Genomic DNA, 21,495 nt, shown 5'->3' with positions numbered 1-21,495 from the left:
ATAACAACATAATCATTCCACAAGCCCATAAAGGTATGCCATATCGAAATCCGAGTTCATTTGACCAAGTTATTGGCTTTTAAAGATGGAAAGAAGGCCCATTTCAGTAAACCTTCGCAAAATTTTAATCAATGACATAAAAACGGTCATATTTTTTACTACCTTTAAAGTTATATATTTTGATGCAGATTACAACATAATCATTCCACAAGCCTAAAAAGGTATGCCATATCGAAATCCGAGTTCATTTGACCAAGTTATTGGCTTTTAAAGATGGAAAGAAGGCCCATTTCAGTAAACCTTCGCAAAATTTTAATCAATGACATAAAAACCGTCATATTTTTGACTACCTTTAAAGTTATATATTTTAATGCAGATAACAACATAATCATTCCACAAGCCTATAAAGGTATGCCATATCGAAATCCGAGTTCATTTGACCAAGTTATTGGCCTTTAAAGATGGAAAGAACGCCCATTTCAGTAAACCTTCGCAAAATTAAAATCAATGACATAAAAACGGTCATATTTTTTACTACCTTTAAAGTTATATATTTTAATGCAGATAACAACATAATCATTCCATAAGCCCCTAAAGGTATGCCATATCGAAATACGAGTTCATTTGACCAAGTTATGGGCTTTTAAAGATGGAAATAAGGCCCATTTCAGTAAGCCTTCGCAAAATTAAAATCAATGACATAAAAACGGTCATATTTTTTACTACCTTTAAAGTTATATATTTTAATGCAGATAACAACATAATCATTCCACAAGCCCATAGAAGTATGCCATATCGAAATCCGAGTCCTTTTGACCAGGTTATGGGCTTTTAAAGATGGGAAGAAGGCCCATTTCAGTAAACCTTCGCAAAATTAAAATCAATGACATAAAAACGGTCATATTTTTTACTACCTTTAAAGTTATATATTTTAATGCACAGAACAACATAATCATTCCACAAGCCAATAGAGGTATGCCATATCGAAATCCGAGTTCATTTGAGAACGTTATGGGCTTTTAAAGATGGAAGGAAGGCCAATTTCGCAAAATTAAAATCAATGACTTAAAAACGGTCATTTTTTTTACTACCTTTAAAGTTAATTATTTTAATGCAGATAACAACATAATCACTCCACAAGCCCATAGAGGTATACCATATCGAAATCCGAGTCCTTTTGACCAGGTTATGGGCTTTTAAAGATGGGAAGAAGGCCCATTTCAGTAAACCTTCGCAAAATTAAAATCAATGACATAAAAACGGTCATATTTTTTACTACCTTTAAAGTTATATATTTTAATGCAGATAACAACATAATCATTCCACAAGCCCATAGAGGTATGCCATATCGAAATCCGAGTTCATTTAACCAAGTTATGGGCTTTTAAAGATGGAAAGAAGGCCCATTTCAGTAAACCTTCGCAAAATTAAAGTCAATGACAAAAACCGTCATATTTTTTACTACCTTTAAATTATATATATTATAATGCACATAACAACATATTCATTTCACAGCCAATAGTGGTATGCCATATCGAAATCCGAGTCCTTTTGACCAGGTTATGGGCTTTTAAAGATGGAAAGAAGGCCCATTTCAGTAAACCTTCGCAAAATTAAAATCAATGACATAAAAACGGTCATATTTTTTACTACCTTTAAAGTTATATATTTTAATGCAGATAACAACATAATCATTCCACAAGCCCATAAAGGTATGCCATATCGAAATCCGAGTTCATTTGACCAAGTTATTGGCTTTTAAAGATGGAAAGAAGGCGCATTTCAGTAAACCTTCGCAAAATTTTAATCAATGACATAAAAACGGTCATATTTTTTACTACCTTTAAAGTTATATATTTTGATGCAGATTACAACATAATCATTCCACAAGCCTAAAAAGGTATGCCATATCGAAATCCGAGTTCATTTGACCAAGTTATTGGCTTTTAAAGATGGAAAGAAGGCCCATTTCAGTAAACCTTCGCAAAATTTTAATCAATGACATAAAAACCGTCATATTTTTGACTACCTTTAAAGTTATATATTTTAATGCAGATAACAACATAATCATTCCACAAGCCTATAAAGGTATGCCATATCGAAATCCGAGTTCATTTGACCAAGTTATTGGCTTTTAAAGATGGAAAGAAGGCCCATTTCAGTAAACCTTCGCAAAATTTTAATCAATGACATAAAAACGGTCATATTTTTTACTACCTTTAAAGTTATATATTTTAATGCAGATAACAACATAATCATTCCACAAGCCCCTAAAGGTATGCCATATCGAAATCCGAGTTCATTCGACAACGTTATGGGCTTTTAAAGATGGAAGGAAGGCCAATTTCAGTTAACCTTCGCAAAATTAGAATCATACATAAAAACGGTTATATTTTTTACTACCTTTAAAGTTATATATTTTAATGCAGATAACAACATAATCATTCCACAAGCCCATAAAGGTATGCCATATCGAAATCCGAGTTCATTTGACCAAGTTATTGGCTTTTAAAGATGGAAAGAAGGCCCATTTCAGTAAACCTTCGCAAAATTTTAATCAATGACATAAAAACGGTCATATTTTTTACTACCTTTAAAGTTATATATTTTGATGCAGATTACAACATAATCATTCCACAAGCCTAAAAAGGTATGCCATATCGAAATCCGAGTTCATTTGACCAAGTTATTGGCTTTTAAAGATGGAAAGAAGGCCCATTTCAGTAAACCTTCGCAAAATTTTAATCAATGACATAAAAACCGTCATATTTTTGACTACCTTTAAAGTTATATATTTTAATGCAGATAACAACATAATCATTCCACAAGCCTATAAAGGTATGCCATATCGAAATCCGAGTTCATTTGACCAAGTTATTGGCCTTTAAAGATGGAAAGAAGGCCCATTTCAGTAAACCTTCGCAAAATTAAAATCAATGACATAAAAACGGTCATATTTTTTACTACCTTTAAAGTTATATATTTTAATGCAGATAACAACATAATCATTCCACAAGCCCATAAAGGTATGCCATATCGAAATCCGAGTTCATTTGACCAAGTTATTGGCTTTTAAAGATGGAAAGAAGGCCCATTTCAGTAAACCTTCGCAAAATGTTAATCAATGACATAAAAACGGTCATATTTTTTACTACCTTTAAAGTTATATATTTTGATGCAGATTACAACATAATCATTCCACAAGCCTAAAAAGGTATGCCATATCGAAATCCGAGTTCATTTGACCAAGTTATTGGCTTTTAAAGATGGAAAGAAGGCCCATTTCAGTAAACCTTCGCAAAATTTTAATCAATGACATAAAAACCGTCATATTTTTTACTACCTTTAAAGTTATATATTTTGATGCAGATTACAACATAATCATTCCACAAGCCTAAAAAGGTATGCCATATCGAAATCCGAGTTCATTTGACCAAGTTATTGGCCTTTAAAGATGGAAAGAACGCCCATTTCAGTAAACCTTCGCAAAATTAAAATCAATGACATAAAAACGGTCATATTTTTTACTACCTTTAAAGTTATATATTTTAATGCAGATAACAACATAATCATTCCATAAGCCCCTAAAGGTATGCCATATCGAAATACGAGTTCATTTGACCAAGTTATGGGCTTTTAAAGATGGAAATAAGGCCCATTTCAGTAAGCCTTCGCAAAATTAAAATCAATGACATAAAAACGGTCATATTTTTTACTACCTTTAAAGTTATATATTTTAATGCAGATAACAACATAATCATTCCACAAGCCCCTAAAGGTATGCCATATCGAAATCCGAGTTCATTCGACAACGTTATGGGCTTTTAAAGATGGAAGGAAGGCCAATTTCAGTTAACCTTCGCAAAATTAGAATCATACATAAAAACGGTTATATTTTTTACTACCTTTAAAGTTATATATTTTAATGCAGATAACAACATAATCATTCCACAAGCCCATAAAGGTATGCCATATCGAAATCCGAGTTCATTTGACCAAGTTATTGGCTTTTAAAGATGGAAAGAAGGCCCATTTCAGTAAACCTTCGCAAAATTTTAATCAATGACATAAAAACGGTCATATTTTTTACTACCTTTAAAGTTATATATTTTGATGCAGATTACAACATAATCATTCCACAAGCCTAAAAAGGTATGCCATATCGAAATCTGAGTTCATTTGACCAAGTTATTGGCTTTTAAAGATGGAAAGAAGGCCCATTTCAGTAAACCTTCGCAAAATTTTAATCAATGACATAAAAACCGTCATATTTTTGACTACCTTTAAAGTTATATATTTTAATGCAGATAACAACATAATCATTCCACAAGCCTATAAAGGTATGCCATATCGAAATCCGAGTTCATTTGACCAAGTTATTGGCCTTTAAAGATGGAAAGAAGGCCCATTTCAGTAAACCTTCGCAAAATTAAAATCAATGACATAAAAACGGTCATATTTTTTACTACCTTTAAAGTTATATATTTTAATGCAGATAACAACATAATCATTCCACAAGCCCATAAAGGTATGCCATATCGAAATCCGAGTTCATTTGACCAAGTTATTGGCTTTTAAAGATGGAAAGAAGGCCCATTTCAGTAAACCTTCGCAAAATGTTAATCAATGACATAAAAACGGTCATATTTTTTACTACCTTTAAAGTTATATATTTTGATGCAGATTACAACATAATCATTCCACAAGCCTAAAAAGGTATGCCATATCGAAATCCGAGTTCATTTGACCAAGTTATTGGCTTTTAAAGATGGAAAGAAGGCCCATTTCAGTAAACCTTCGCAAAATTTTAATCAATGACATAAAAACCGTCATATTTTTTACTACCTTTAAAGTTATATATTTTGATGCAGATTACAACATAATCATTCCACAAGCCTAAAAAGGTATGCCATATCGAAATCCGAGTTCATTTGACCAAGTTATTGGCCTTTAAAGATGGAAAGAACGCCCATTTCAGTAAACCTTCGCAAAATTAAAATCAATGACATAAAAACGGTCATATTTTTTACTACCTTTAAAGTTATATATTTTAATGCAGATAACAACATAATCATTCCATAAGCCCCTAAAGGTATGCCATATCGAAATACGAGTTCATTTGACCAAGTTATGGGCTTTTAAAGATGGAAATAAGGCCCATTTCAGTAAGCCTTCGCAAAATTAAAATCAATGACATAAAAACGGTCATATTTTTTACTACCTTTAAAGTTATATATTTTAATGCAGATAACAACATAATCATTCCACAAGCCCCTAAAGGTATGCCATATCGAAATCCGAGTTCATTCGACAACGTTATGGGCTTTTAAAGATGGAAGGAAGGCCAATTTCAGTTAACCTTCGCAAAATTAGAATCATACATAAAAACGGTTATATTTTTTACTACCTTTAAAGTTATATATTTTAATGCAGATAACAACATAATCATTCCACAAGCCCATAAAGGTATGCCATATCGAAATCCGAGTTCATTTGACTAAGTTATGGGCTTTTAAAGATGGAAAGAAGGCCCATTTCAGTAAACCTTCGCAAAATTAAACTCAATGACATAAAATCGGTCATATGTTTTACTACCTTTAAAGTTATATATTTTAATGCAGGTAACAACATAATCATTCCACAAGCCCATAGAGGTATGCCATATCGAAATTCGAGTTTATTTGACCAAGTTATTTGCTTTTAAAGATGGAAAGAAGGCCCATCTCAGTAAACCTTCGCAAAATTAAAATCAATGACATAAAAACGGTCATATTTTTTACTACCTTTAAAGTTATATATCTTAATGCAGATAACAACATAATCATTCCACAAGCCTATAAAGGTATGCCATATCGAAAGCAGAGTTCATTTGACCAAGTTATGGGCTTTTAAAGATGTAAAGAAGGCCCATTTCAGTAAACCTTCGCAAAATTAAAGTCAATAACATAAAAACGGTCATATTTTTTACTACCTTTAAAGTTATATATTTTAATGCAGGTAACAACATAATCATTCCACAAGCCCATAGAGGTATGCCATATCGAAATCCGAGTCCTTTTGACCAGGTTATGGGCTTTTAAAGATGGAAAGAAGGCTCATTTCAGTAAACCTTTGCAAAATTTAAATCAGTGACTAAAAACGGTCATATTTTTTACTACCTTTAAAGTTATATATTTAAATGCACATAACAACATAATCATTCCACAAGCCAATAGAGGTATGCCATATCGAAATCCGAGTCCTTTTGACCAAGTTATGGACTTTTAAAGATGTAAAGAAGGCCCATTTCAGTAAACCTTCGCAAAATTAAAGTCAATGACATAAAAACCGTCATATTTTTTACTACCTTTAAAGTTAAATATTTTAATGCAGATAACAACAAAATAGTTCCACAAGCCCCTAAAGGTATGCCATATCGAAATCCGAGTTCATTTGACCAAGTTATTGGCTTTTAAAGATGGGAAGAAGGCCCATTTCAGTAAACCTTCGCAAAATTAAAATCAATGACATAAAAACGGTCATATTTTTTACTACCTTTAAAGTTATATATTTTAATGCAGATAACAACATAATCATTCCACAAGCCTATAAAGGTATGCCATATCGAAATCCGAGTTTATTTGACCAAGCTATGGGCTTTTAAAGATGGAAAGGCCCATTTCAGTAAACCTTCGCAAAATTAAAATCAATGACATAAAAACGGTCATATTTTTTACTACCTTTAAAGTTATATATTTTAATGCAGATAACAACATAATCAATTCACAAGCCAATAGAGGTATGCCATATCGAAAGCCGAGTTCATTTGACCAAGTTATGGGCTTTTGAAGATGGAAAGAAGGCCCATTTCAGTAAACCTTTGCAAAATTAAAATCAATGACATAAAAACGGTCATATTTTTTACAACCTTTAAAGCTAAATATTTTAATGCAGATAACGACATTATCATTCCACAAGCCTATAAGGGTATGCCATATCGAAATCCGAGTTCATTTGACAACGTTATGGGCTTTTAAAGATGGAAGGAAGGCCAATTTCAGTTAACCCTCGCAAAATTAAAAACAATGACATAAAAACGGTCATATATTTTACTACCTTTAAAGATATATATTTTAATGCAGATAACAACATAATAATTCCACAAGCCCATAAAGGTATGCCATATCGAAATCCGAGTTCACTTGACTAAGTTATGGGCTTTTAAATATGTAAAGAAGGCCCATTTCAGTAAACCTTTGCAAAATTAAAATCAATGACATAAAAACGGTCATATTTTTTACTACCTTTAAGTTTAATATTTTAATGCAGATATGAACATAATCATTCCACAAGTTGACCAAGTTATGGTTTTTTAAAGATGTAAAGAAGGCCCATTTCAGTAAACCTTCGCAAAATTAAAATCAATGACATAAAAACGGTCATATTTTTTACTACCTTTAAAGTTTAATATTTTAATGCAGATATGAACATAATCATTCCACAAGTTGACCAAGTTATGGTTTTTTAAAGATGTAAAGAAGGCCCATTTCAGTAAACCTTCGCAAAATTAAAATCAATGACATAAAAACGGTCATATTTTTTACTACCTTTAAAGTTATATATTTTAATGCACATAACAACAGATTCATTCCACAGCCAATAGTGGTATGCCATATCGAAATCCGAGTACTTTTGACCAGGTTATGGGCTTTTAAAGATGGAAAGAAGGCCCATTTCAGTAAACCTTCGCAAAATTAAAATCAATGACATAAAAACGGTCATATTTTTTACTACCTTTAAAGTTATATATTTTAATGCAGATAACAACATAATCATTCCACAAGCCCATAGAGGTATGCCATATCGAAATCCGAGTTCATTTAACCAAGTTATGGGCTTTTAAAGATGGAAAGAAGGCCCATTTCAGTAAACCTTCGCAAAATTAAAGTCAATGACATAAAACCGTCATATTTTTTACTACCTTTAAGGTTATATATTTAAATGCACATAACAACATATTCATTCCACAGCCAATAGTGGTATGCCATATCGAAATCCGAGTCCTTTTGACCAAGTTATGGACTTTAAAAGATGTAAAGAAGGCCCATTTCAGTAAACTTTCGCAAAATTAAAGTCAATGACATAAAAACCGTCATATTTTTTACTACCTCTAAAGTTAAATATTTTAATGCAGATAACAACAAAATCATTCCTCAAGCCCCTAAGGGTATGCCATATAGAAATCCGAGTTCATTTGACCAAGTTATTGGCTTTTAAAGATGGAAAGAAGGCCCATTTCAGTAAACCTTCGCAAAATTAAAATCAATGGCATAACAACGGTCATATTTTGTACTACCTTTAAAGTTATATATTTTAATGCAGATATGAACATAATCATTCCACAAGCCTATAAAGGTATGCCATATCGAAATCCGAGTTCATTTGACAACGTTATGGGCTTTTAAAGATGGAAGGAAGGCCAATTTCAGTTAACCTTCGCAAAATTAAAATCAATGACTTAAAAACGGTCATATTTTTTACTACCTTTAAAGTTAAATATTTTAATGCAGATAACAACATAATCATTCCACAAGCCCATAGAGGTATGCCATATCAAAATCCGAGTTCATTTGACCAAGTTATGGGCTTTTAAAGATGGAAATAAGGCCCATTTCAGTAAGCCTTCGCAAAATTAAAATAAATGACATAAAAACGGTCATATTTTTTACTACCTTGAAAGTTATATATTTTTATGCAGATAACAACATAATCATTCCACAAGCCCATAAAGGTATGCCATATCGAAATCCGAGTTCATTCGACAACATTATGGGCTTTTAAAGATGGAAGGAAGGCCAATTTCAGTTAACCTTCGCAAAATTAGAATCAACATAAAAACGGTCATATTTTTTACTACCTTTAAAGTTAAATATTTTAATGCAGATAACAACAAAATAATTCCACAAGCCCCTAAAGGTATGCCATATCGAAATCCGAGTTCATTTGACCAAGTTATTGGCTTTTAAAGATGGAAAGAAGGCCCATTTCAGTAAACCTTCGCAAAATTTAAATCAATGACATAAAAACGGTCATATTTTTTACTACCTTTAAAGTTATATATTTTAATGCAGATTACAACATAATCATTCCACAAGCCTATAAAGGTATGCCTTATCGAAATCCGAGTTCATTTGACCAAGCTATGGGCATTAAAGATGGAAAGAATGCCCATTTCAGTAAACCTTCTCAAAATTAAAATCAATGACATAAAAACGGTCATATTTTTTACTACCTTTAATGTTATATATATTAATGCACATAACAACATAATCATTCCACAAGCCAATAGAGGTATGCCATGTCGAAATCCGAGTTCATTTGACAACGTTATGGGCTTTTAAAGATGTAAAGAAGGCCCATTTCAGTAAACCTTCGCAAAATTAAAATCAATGACATAAAAACGGTCATATTTTTTACTACCTTTAAAGTTATATATTTTAATGCACATAACAACAGATTCATTCCACAGCCAATAGTGGTATGCCATATCGAAATCCGAGTACTTTTGACCAGGTTATGGGCTTTTAAAGATGGAAAGAAGGCCCATTTCAGTAAACCTTCGCAAAATTAAAATCAATGACATAAAAACGGTCATATTTTTTACTACCTTTAAAGTTATATATTTTAATGCAGATAACAACATAATCATTCCACAAGCCCATAGAGGTATGCCATATCGAAATCCGAGTTCATTTAACCAAGTTATGGGCTTTTAAAGATGGAAAGAAGGCCCATTTCAGTAAACCTTCGCAAAATTAAAGTCAATGACATAAAACCGTCATATTTTTTACTACCTTTAAGGTTATATATTTAAATGCACATAACAACATATTCATTCCACAGCCAATAGTGGTATGCCATATCGAAATCCGAGTCCTTTTGACCAAGTTATGGACTTTAAAAGATGTCAAGAAGGCCCATTTCAGTAAACTTTCGCAAAATTAAAGTCAATGACATAAAAACCGTCATATTTTTTACTACCTCTAAAGTTAAATATTTTAATGCAGATAACAACAAAATCATTCCTCAAGCCCCTAAGGGTATGCCATATAGAAATCCGAGTTCATTTGACCAAGTTATTGGCTTTTAAAGATGGAAAGAAGGCCCATTTCAGTAAACCTTCGCAAAATTAAAATCAATGGCATAACAACGGTCATATTTTGTACTACCTTTAAAGTTATATATTTTAATGCAGATATGAACATATTCATTCCACAAGCCTATAAAGGTATGCCATATCGAAATCCGAGTTCATTTGACAACGTTATGGGCTTTTAAAGATGGAAGGAAGGCCAATTTCAGTTAACCTTCGCAAAATTAAAATCAATGACTTAAAAACGGTCATATTTTTTACTACCTTTAAAGTTAAATATTTTAATGCAGATAACAACATAATCATTCCACAAGCCCATAGAGGTATGCCATATCAAAATCCGAGTTCATTTGACCAAGTTATGGGCTTTTAAAGATGGAAATAAGGCCCATTTCAGTAAGCCTTCGCAAAATTAAAATAAATGACATAAAAACGGTCATATTTTTTACTACCTTGAAAGTTATATATTTTTATGCAGATAACAACATAATCATTCCACAAGCCCATAAAGGTATGCCATATCGAAATCCGAGTTCATTCGACAACATTATGGGCTTTTAAAGATGGAAGGAAGGCCAATTTCAGTTAACCTTCGCAAAATTAGAATCAACATAAAAACGGTCATATTTTTTACTACCTTTAAAGTTAAATATTTTAATGCAGATAACAACAAAATAATTCCACAAGCCCCTAAAGGTATGCCATATCGAAATCCGAGTTCATTTGACCAAGTTATTGGCTTTTAAAGATGGAAAGAAGGCCCATTTCAGTAAACCTTCGCAAAATTTAAATCAATGACATAAAAACGGTCATATTTTTTACTACCTTTAAAGTTATATATTTTAATGCAGATTACAACATAATCATTCCACAAGCCTATAAAGGTATGCCTTATCGAAATCCGAGTTCATTTGACCAAGCTATGGGCATTAAAGATGGAAAGAATGCCCATTTCAGTAAACCTTCTCAAAATTAAAATCAATGACATAAAAACGGTCATATTTTTTACTACCTTTAATGTTATATATATTAATGCACATAACAACATAATCATTCCACAAGCCAATAGAGGTATGCCATGTCGAAATCCGAGTTCATTTGACAACGTTATGGGCTTTTAAAGATGGAAGGAAGGCCAATTTCAGTTAGCCTTCGCAAAACTAAAATCAATGACATAAAAACGGTCATTTTTTTTACTACCTTTAAAGTTAAATATTTTAATGCAGATAACAACAAAATCATTCCACAAGCCCCTAAAGGTATGCCATATAGAAATCCGAGTTCATTTGACCAAGTTATTGGCTTTTAAAGATGGAAAGAAGGCCCATTTCAGTAAACCTTAGCAAAATTAAAATCAATGACATAAAAACGGTCATATTTTCTACTACCTTTAAAGTTATATATTTTAATGCAGATATGAACATAATCATTCCACAAGCCTATAAAGGTATGCCATATCGAAATCCGAGTTCATTTGACCAAGTTATGGGCTTTTAAAGATGGAAAGTAGGCACATTTCAGTAAACCTTCGCAAAATTAAAATCAATGACATAAAAACGATCATATTTTTTACTACCTTTAATGTTATATATTTTAATGCAGATAACAACATAATCATTCCACAAGCCCATGCAGGTATGCCATATCGAAATCCGAGTTCATTTGACTAAGTTATGGGCTTTTAAAGATGGAAGGAAGGCCCATTTCAGTAAACCTTCGCAAAATTAAAGTCAATGACATAAAAACCGTCATATTTTTGACTACCTTTAAAGTTAAATATTTTAATGCAGATAACAACAAAATAATTCCACAAGCCCCTAAATGTATGGCATATCGAAATCCGAGTTTATTTGACCAAGTTATTGGCTTTTAAAGATGGAAAGAAGTCCCATTTCAGTAAACCTTCGCAAAATTAAAATCAGTGACATAAAAACGGTCATATTTTTGACTACCTTTAAAGTTATATATTTTAATGCAGATAACAACATAATCATTCCACAAGCCCATAGAGGTATGCCATATCGAAATCCGAGTTCATTTAACCAAGTTATGGGCTTTTAAAGATGGAAAGAAGGCCCATTTAAGTAAACCTTCGCAAAATTAAAGTCAATGACATAAAACCGTCATATTTTTTACTACCTTTAAGGTTAAATATTTTAATGCAGATAACAACAAAAACATTCCTCAAGGCCCTAAGAGTATGCCATATAGAAATCCGAGTTCATTTGACCAAGTTATTGGCTTTTAAAGATGGAAAGAAGGCCCATTTCAGTAAACCTTCGCAAAATTAAAATCAATGACAGAAAAACGGTCATATTTTCTACTACCTTTAAAGTTATATATTTTAATGCAGATATGAACATAATCATTCCACAAGCCTATAAAGGTATGCCATATCGAAATCCGAGTTCATTTGACCAAGTTATGGGCTTTTAAAGATGTAAAGAAGGCCCATTTCAGTAAACCTTCGCAAAATTAAAATCAATGACATAAAAACGGTCATATATTTTACTACCTTTAAAGTTATATATTTTAATGCAGATAACAACATAATCATTCCACAAGCCCATAGACGTATGCCATATCGAAATCCGAGTCCTTTTGACCAGGTTATGGGCTTTTAAAGATGGAAATAAGGCCCATTTCAGTAAACCTTTGCAAAATTAAAATCAATGACATAAAAACGGTCATATTTTGTACTGCCTTTAAAGTTAAATATTTTAATGCAGATAACAACATAATCATTCCACAAGCCTATAAAGGTATGCCATATCGAAATCCGAGTTCATTTGACCAAGCTATGGGCATTAAAGATGGAATGAATGCCCATTTCAGTAAACCTTCTCAAAATTAAAATCAATGACATAAAAACGGTCATATTTTTTACTACCTTTAATGTTATATATATTAATGCACATAACAACATAATCATTCCACAAGCCAATAGAGGTATGCCATGTCGAAATCCGAGTTCATTTGACAACGTTATGGGCTTTTAAAGATGGAAGGAAGGCCAATTTCAGTTAGCCTTCGCAAAACTAAAATCAATGACATAAAAACGGTCATTTTTTTTACTACCTTTAAAGTTAAATATTTTAATGCAGATAACAACAAAATCATTCCACAAGCCCCTAAAGGTATGCCATATAGAAATCCGAGTTCATTTGACCAAGTTATTGGCTTTTAAAGATGGAAAGAAGGCCCATTTCAGTAAACCTTAGCAAAATTAAAATCAATGACATAAAAACGGTCATATTTTCTACTACCTTTAAAGTTATATATTTTAATGCAGATATGAACATAATCATTCCACAAGCCTATAAAGGTATGCCATATCGAAATCCGAGTTCATTTGACCAAGTTATGGGCTTTTAAAGATGGAAAGTAGGCACATTTCAGTAAACCTTCGCAAAATTAAAATCAATGACATAAAAACGATCATATTTTTTACTACCTTTAATGTTATATATTTTAATGCAGATAACAACATAATCATTCCACAAGCCCATACAGGTATGCCATATCTAAATCCGAGTTCATTTGACTAAGTTATGGGCTTTTAAAGATGGAAAGAAGGCCCATTTCAGTAAACCTTCGCAAAATTAAAATCATTGACATAAAAACGGTCATATTTTTTACTACCTTTAAAGTTATATATTTTAATGCAGATAGCAACATAATCATTCCACAAGCCTATAAAGGTATGCCATATCGAAAGCCGAGTTCATTTGACCAAGTTATGGGCTTTTAAAGATGTGAAGTAGGCACATTTCAGTAAACCTTCGCAAAATTAAAATCAATGACATGAAAACGGTCATATTTTTTACTACCTTTAATGTTATATATTTTAATGCAGATAACAACATAATCATTCCACAAGCCCATGCAGGTATGCCATATCAAAATCCGAGTTCATTTGACCAAGTAATGGGCTTTTAAAGATGGAAATAAGGCCCATTTCAATAAGCCTTCGCAAAATCAATGACATAAAAACGGTCATATTTTTTACTACCTTTAAAGTTATATATTTTAATGCAGATAACAACATAATCATTCCACAAGCCCATAAAGGTATGCCATATCGAAATCCGAGTTCATTTGACTAAGTTATGGGCTTTTAAAGATGGAAAGAAGGCCCATTTCAGTAAACCTTCGCAAAATTAAAATCAATGACATAAAGCGGTCATATTTTTTACTACCTTTAAAGTTATATATTTTAATGCAGATAGCAACATAATCATTCCACAAGCCTATAAAGGTATGCCATATCGAAAGCCGAGTTCATTTGACCAAGTTATGGGCTTTTAAAGATGTAAAGAAGGCCCATTTCAGTAAACCTTCGCAAAATTAAAATCAATCACATAAAAACGGTCATATTTTTTACTACCTTTAAAGTTATATATTTTAATGCAGGTAACAACATTATCATTCCACAAGCTCATAGAGGTATGTCATATCGAAATACGAGTTCATTTGACCAAGTTATTGGCTTTTAAAGATGGAAAGAAGGCCCATTTCAGTAAACCTTCGCAAAATTAAAATCAATGACATAAAAACGGTCATATTTTTAACTACCTTTAAAGTTTAATTTATTTTAATGCAGATAACAACATATCCATTCCAAATCGAAAGCCGAGTTCATTTGACCAAGTTATGGGCTTTTAAAGATGTAAAGAAGGCCCATTTCAGTAAACCTTCGCAAAATTAAAATCAATGACATAAAAACGGTCATATTTTTTACTACCTTTAAAGTTATATATTTTAATGCAGATAACAACATAATCATTCCACAAGCCCATAAAGGTATGCCATATCGAAATCCGAGTTCATTTGACTAAGTTATGGGCTTTTAAAGATGGAAAGAAGGCCCATTTCAGTAAACCTTCGCAAAATTAAAATCAATGACATAAAAACGGTCATATTTTTTACTACCTTTAAAGTTATATATTTTAATGCAGATAGCAACATAATCATTCCACAAGCCTATAAAGGTATGCCATATCGAAAGCCGAGTTCATTTGACCAAGTTATGGGCTTTTAAAGATGTAAAGAAGGCCCATTTCAGTAAACCTTCGCAAAATTAAAATCAATCACATAAAAACGGTCATATTTTTTACTACCTTTAAAGTTATATATTTTAATGCAGGTAACAACATTATCATTCCACAAGCTCATAGAGGTATGTCATATCGAAATACGAGTTCATTTGACCAAGTTATTGGCTTTTAAAGATGGAAAGAAGGCCCATTTCAGTAAACCTTCGCAAAATTAAAATCAATGACATAAAAACGGTCATAGTTTTAACTACCTTTAAAGTTATATATTTTAATGCAGATAACAACATAACCATTCCATATCGAAAGCCGAGTTCATTTGACCAAGTTATGGGCTTTTAAAGATGTAAAGAAGGCCCATTTCAGTAAACCTTCGCAAAATTAAAATCAATCACATAAAAACGGTCATATTTTTTACTACCTTTAAAGTTATATATTTTAACGCAGGTAACAACATAGTCATTCCACAAGCCCATAGAGGTATGCCATATCGAAATACGAGTTCATTTGACCAAGTTATGGGCTTTTAAAGATGGAAAGAAGGCTCATTTCAGTAAACCTTCGCAAAATTAAAATCAATGACATAAAAACGGTCATATTTTTTACTACCTTTAAAGTAATATATTTTAATGCAGGTAACAACATAATCATTCCACAAGCCCATAGAGGTATGCCATATCGAAATCCGAGTCCTTTTGACCAGGTTATGGGCTTTTAAAGATGGAAAGAATGCTCATTTCAGTAAACCTTTGCAAAATTAAAATCAGTGACTAAAAACGGTCATATTTTTTACTACCTTTAAAGTTATATGTTTAAATGCACATAACAACATAATCATTCCACAAGCCAATAGAGGTATGCCATATCGAAATCCATAATGCAGATAACAACATAACCATTCCATATCGAAAGCCGAGTTCATTTGACTAAGTTATGGGCTTTTAAAGATGTAAAGAAGGCCCATTTCAGTAAACCTTCGCAAAATTAAAATCAATCACATAAAAACGGTCATATTTTTTACTACCTTTAAAGTTATATATTTTAACGCAGGTAACAACATAGTCATTCCACAAGCCCATAGAGGTATGCCATATCGAAATACGAGTTCGTTTGACCAAGTTATGGGCTTTTAAAGATGGAAAGAAGGCCCATTTCAGTAAACCTTCGCAAAATTAAAATCAATGACATAAAAACGGTCATATTTTTTACTACCTTTAAAGTTATATATTTTAATGCAGGTAACAACATAATCATTCCACAAGCCCATAGAGGTATGCCATATCGAAATCCGAGTCCTTTTGACCAGGTTATGGGCTTTTAAAGATGGAAAGAAGGATCATTTCAGTAAACCTTTGCAAAATTAAAATCAGTGACTAAAAACGGTCATATTTTTTACTACCTTTAAAGTTATATGTTTAAATGCACATAACAACATAATCATTCCACAAGCCAATAGAGGTATGCCATATCGAAATCCGAGTCCTTTTGACCAAGTTATGGACGTTTAAAGATGTAAAGAAGGCCCATTTCAGTAAGCCTTCGCAAAATTAAAGTCAAGGACATAAAAACCGTCATATTTTGTACTACCTTTAAAGTTAAATATTTTAATGCAGATAACAACAAAATAATTCCACATGCCTATAAAGGTATGCCATATCGAAATCCGAGTTCATTTGACCAAGTTATGGGCTTTTAAAGATGGAAAGAAGGCCCATTTCAGTAAACCTTCGCAAAATTAAAATCAATGACATAAAAACGGTCATATTTTTTACTACCTTTAAAGTTTAATATTTTAATGCAGATATCAACAAAATCATTCCATAAGCCCCTAAAGGTATGCCATATCGAAATACGAGATCATTTGACCAAGTTATTGGCTTTTAAAGATGGAAAGAAGGCCCATTTCAGTAAACCTTCGCAAAATTAAAATCAATGACATAAAAACGGTCATATTTTTTACTACCTTTAAAGTTATATATCTTAATGCAGATAGCAACATAATCATTCCACAAGCCTATAAAGGTATGCCATATCGAAAGCCGAGTTCATTTGACCAAGTTATTGGCTTTTAAAGATGTAAAGAAGGCCCATTTCAGTATACCTTCGCAAAATTAAAATCAATGACATAAAAACGGTCATATGTTTAACTACCTTTAAAGTTATATATTTTAATGCACATAACAACATAATCATTCCACAAGCCAATAGAGGTATGCCATATCGAAATCCGAGTCCTTTTGACCAAGTTATGGACTTTTAAAGATGTGAAGAAGGTCCATTTCAGTAAGCCTTCGCAAAATTAAAATCAATGACATAAAAACGGTCATATTTTTTACTACCTTTAAAGTAATATATTTTAATGCAGATAACAACATAATCATTCCACAAGCCTATAAAGGTATGCCATATCGAAATCCGAGTTCATTTGACCAAGATATGGGCTTTTAAAGATGGAAAGAAGGCCCATTTCAGTAAACCTTCGCAAAATTAAAATCAATCACATAAAAACGGTCATATTTTTTACTACCTTTAAAGTTATATATTTTAACGCAGGTAACAACATAGTCATTCCACAAGCCCATAGAGGTATGCCATATCGAAATACGAGTTCATTTGACCAAGTTATGGGCTTTTAAAGATGGAAAGAAGGCCCATTTCAGTAAACCTTCGCAAAATTAAAATCAATGACATAAAAACGGTCATATTTTTTACTACCTTTAAAGTTATATATTTTAATGCAGGTAACAACATAATCATTCCACAAGCCCATAGAGGTATGCCATATCGAAATCCGAGTCCTTTTGACCAGGTTATGGGCTTTTAAAGATGGAAAGAAGGCTCATTTCAGTAAACCTTTGCAAAATTAAAATCAGTGACTAAAAACGGTCATATTTTTTACTACCTTTAAAGTTATATGTTTAAATGCACATAACAACATAATCATTACACAAGCCAATAGAGGTATGCCATATCGAAATACGAGATCATTTGACCAAGTTATTGGCTTTTAAAGATGGAAAGAAGGCCCATTTCAGTAAACCTTCGCAAAATTAAAATCAATGACATAAAAACGGTCATATTTTTTACTACCTTTAAAGTTATATATCTTAATACAGATAGCAACATAATCATTCCACAAGCCCATAAAGGTATGCCATATCGAAAGCCGAGTTCATTTGACCAAGTTATGGGCTTTTAAAGATGTAAAGAAGGCCCATTTCAGTATACCTTCGCAAAACTAAAATCAATGACATAAAAACGGTCATATGTTTTACTACCTTTAAAGTTATATATTTTAATGCACATAACAACATAATCATTCCACAAGCCAATAGAGGTATGCCATATCGAAATCCGAGTCCTTTTGACCAAGTTATGGACTTTTAAAGATGTAAAGAAGGTCCATTTCAGTAAGCCTTCGCAAAATTAAAGTCAAAGACATAAAAACCGTCATATTTTTTACTACCTTTAAAGTTAAATATTTTAATGCAGATAACAACAAAATAATTCCACAAGCCCCAAAAGGTATGCCATATCGAAATCCGAGTTAATTTGACCAAGTTATTGGCTTTTAAAGATGGAAAGAAGGCCCATTTCAGTAAACCTTCGCAAAATTAAAATCAATGACATAAAAACGGTCATATTTTTTACTACCTTTAAAGTAATATATTTTAATGCAGATAACAACATAATCATTCCACAAGCCCATAGAGGTATGCCATATCGAAATCCGAGTCCTTTTGACCAGGTTATGGGCTTTTAAAGATGGAAAGAAGGATCATTTCAGTAAACCTTTGCAAAATTAAAATCAGTGACTAAAAACGGTCATATTTTTTACTACCTTTAAAGTTATATGTTTAAATGCACATAACAACATAATCATTCCACAAGCCAATAGAGGTATGCCATATCGAAATCCGAGTCCTTTTGACCAAGTTATGGACGTTTAAAGATGTAAAGAAGGCCCATTTCAGTAAGCCTTCGCAAAATTAAAGTCAAGGACATAAAAACCGTCATATTTTGTACTACCTTTAAAGTTAAATATTTTAATGCAGATAACAACAAAATAATTCCACATGCCTATAAAGGTATGCCATATCGAAATCCGAGTTCATTTGACCAAGTTATGGGCTTTTAAAGATGGAAAGAAGGCCCATTTCAGTAAACCTTCGCAAAATTAAAATCAATGACATAAAAACGGTCATATTTTTTACTACCTTTAAAGTTTAATATTTTAATGCAGATATCAACAAAATCATTCCATAAGCCCCTAAAGGTATGCCATATCGAAATACGAGATCATTTGACCAAGTTATTGGCTTTTAAAGATGGAAAGAAGGCCCATTTCAGTAAACCTTCGCAAAATTAAAATCAATGACATAAAAACGGTCATATTTTTTACTACCTTTAAAGTTATATATCTTAATGCAGATAGCAACATAATCATTCCACAAGCCTATAAAGGTATGCCATATCGAAAGCCGAGTTCATTTGACCAAGTTATTGGCTTTTAAAGATGTAAAGAAGGCCCATTTCAGTATACCTTCGCAAAATTAAAATCAATGACATAAAAACGGTCATATGTTTTACTACCTTTAAAGTTATATATTTTAATGCACATAACAACATAATCATTCCACAAGCCAATAGAGGTATGCCATATCGAAATCCGAGTCCTTTTGACCAAGTTATGGACTTTTAAAGATGTGAAGAAGGTCCATTTCAGTAAGCCTTCGCAAAATTAAAATCAATGACATAAAAACGGTCATATTTTTTACTACCTTTAAAGTAATATATTTTAATGCAGATAACAACATAATCATTCCACAAGCCTATAAAAATATGCCATATCGAAATCCGAGTTCATTTGACCAAGATATGGGCTTTTAAAGATGGAAAGAAGGCCCATTTCAGTAAACCTTCGCAAAATTAAAATCAATCACATAAAAACGGTCATATTTTTTACTACCTTTAAAGTTATATATTTTAACGCAGGTAACAACATAGTCATTCCACAAGCCCATAGAGGTATGCCATATCGAAATACGAGTTCATTTGACCAAGTTATGGGCTTTTAAAGATGGAAAGAAGGCCCATTTCAGTAAACCTTCGCAAAATTAAAATCAATGACATAAAAATGGTCATATTTTTTACTACCTTTAAAGTTATATATTTTAATGCAGGTAACAACATAATCATTCCACAAGCCCATAGAGGTATGCCATATCGAAATCCGAGTCCTTTTGACCAGGTTATGGGCTTTTAAAGATGGAAAGAAGGCTCATTTCAGTAAACCTTTGCAAAATTAAAATCAGTGACTAAAAACGGTCATATTTTTTACTACCTTTAAAGTTATATGTTTAAATGCACATAACAACATAATCATTACACAAGCCAATAGAGGTATGCCATATCGAAATACGAGATCATTTGACCAAGTTATTGGCTTTTAAAGATGGAAAGAAGGCCCATTTCAGTAAACCTTCGCAAAATTAAAATCAATGACATAAAAACGGTCATATTTTTTACTACCTTTAAAGTTATATATCTTAATACAGATAGCAACATAATCATTCCACAAGCCCATAAAGGTATGCCATATCGAAAGCCGAGTTCATTTGACCAAGTTATGGGCTTTTAAAGATGTAAAGAAGGCCCATTTCAGTATACCTTCGCAAAACTAAAATCAATGACATAAAAACGGTCATATGTTTTACTACCTTTAAAGTTATATATTTTAATGCAGGTAACAACATAATCATTCCACAAGCCCATAGAGGTATGCCATATCGAAATCCGAGTCCTTTTGACCAGGTTATGGGCTTTTAAAGATGGAAAGAAGGCTCATTTCAGTAAACCTTTGCTAAATTAAAATCAGTGACTAAAAACGGTCATATTTTTTACTACCTTTAAAGTTAAATATTTTAATGCAGATAACAACAAAATAATTCCACAAGCCCCAAAAGGTATGCCATATCGAAATCCGAGTTAATTTGACCAAGTTATTGGCTTTTAAAGTTGGAAAGAAGGCCCATTTCAGTAAACCTTCGCAAAATTAAAATCAATGACATAAAAACGGTCATATTTTTTACTACCTTTAAAGTAATATATTTTAATGCAGATAACAACATAATCATTCCACAAGCCTATAAAGGTATGCCATATCGAAATCCGAGTTCATTTGACCAAGATATGGGCTTTTAAAGATGGAAATAAGGCCCATTTCAGTAAACCTTCGCAAAATTAAAATCAATGACATAAAAACGGTCATATTTTTTACTACCTTTAAAGTTTAATATTTTAATGCAG

The sequence above is a fragment of the Drosophila suzukii genome (genome assembly GCF_043229965.1).
Source record: "Drosophila suzukii chromosome X unlocalized genomic scaffold, CBGP_Dsuzu_IsoJpt1.0 scf_Xc, whole genome shotgun sequence".
NCBI lineage: Eukaryota > Metazoa > Arthropoda > Insecta > Diptera > Drosophilidae > Drosophila > Drosophila suzukii.
This window is presented reverse-complemented; position numbering follows the sequence as displayed.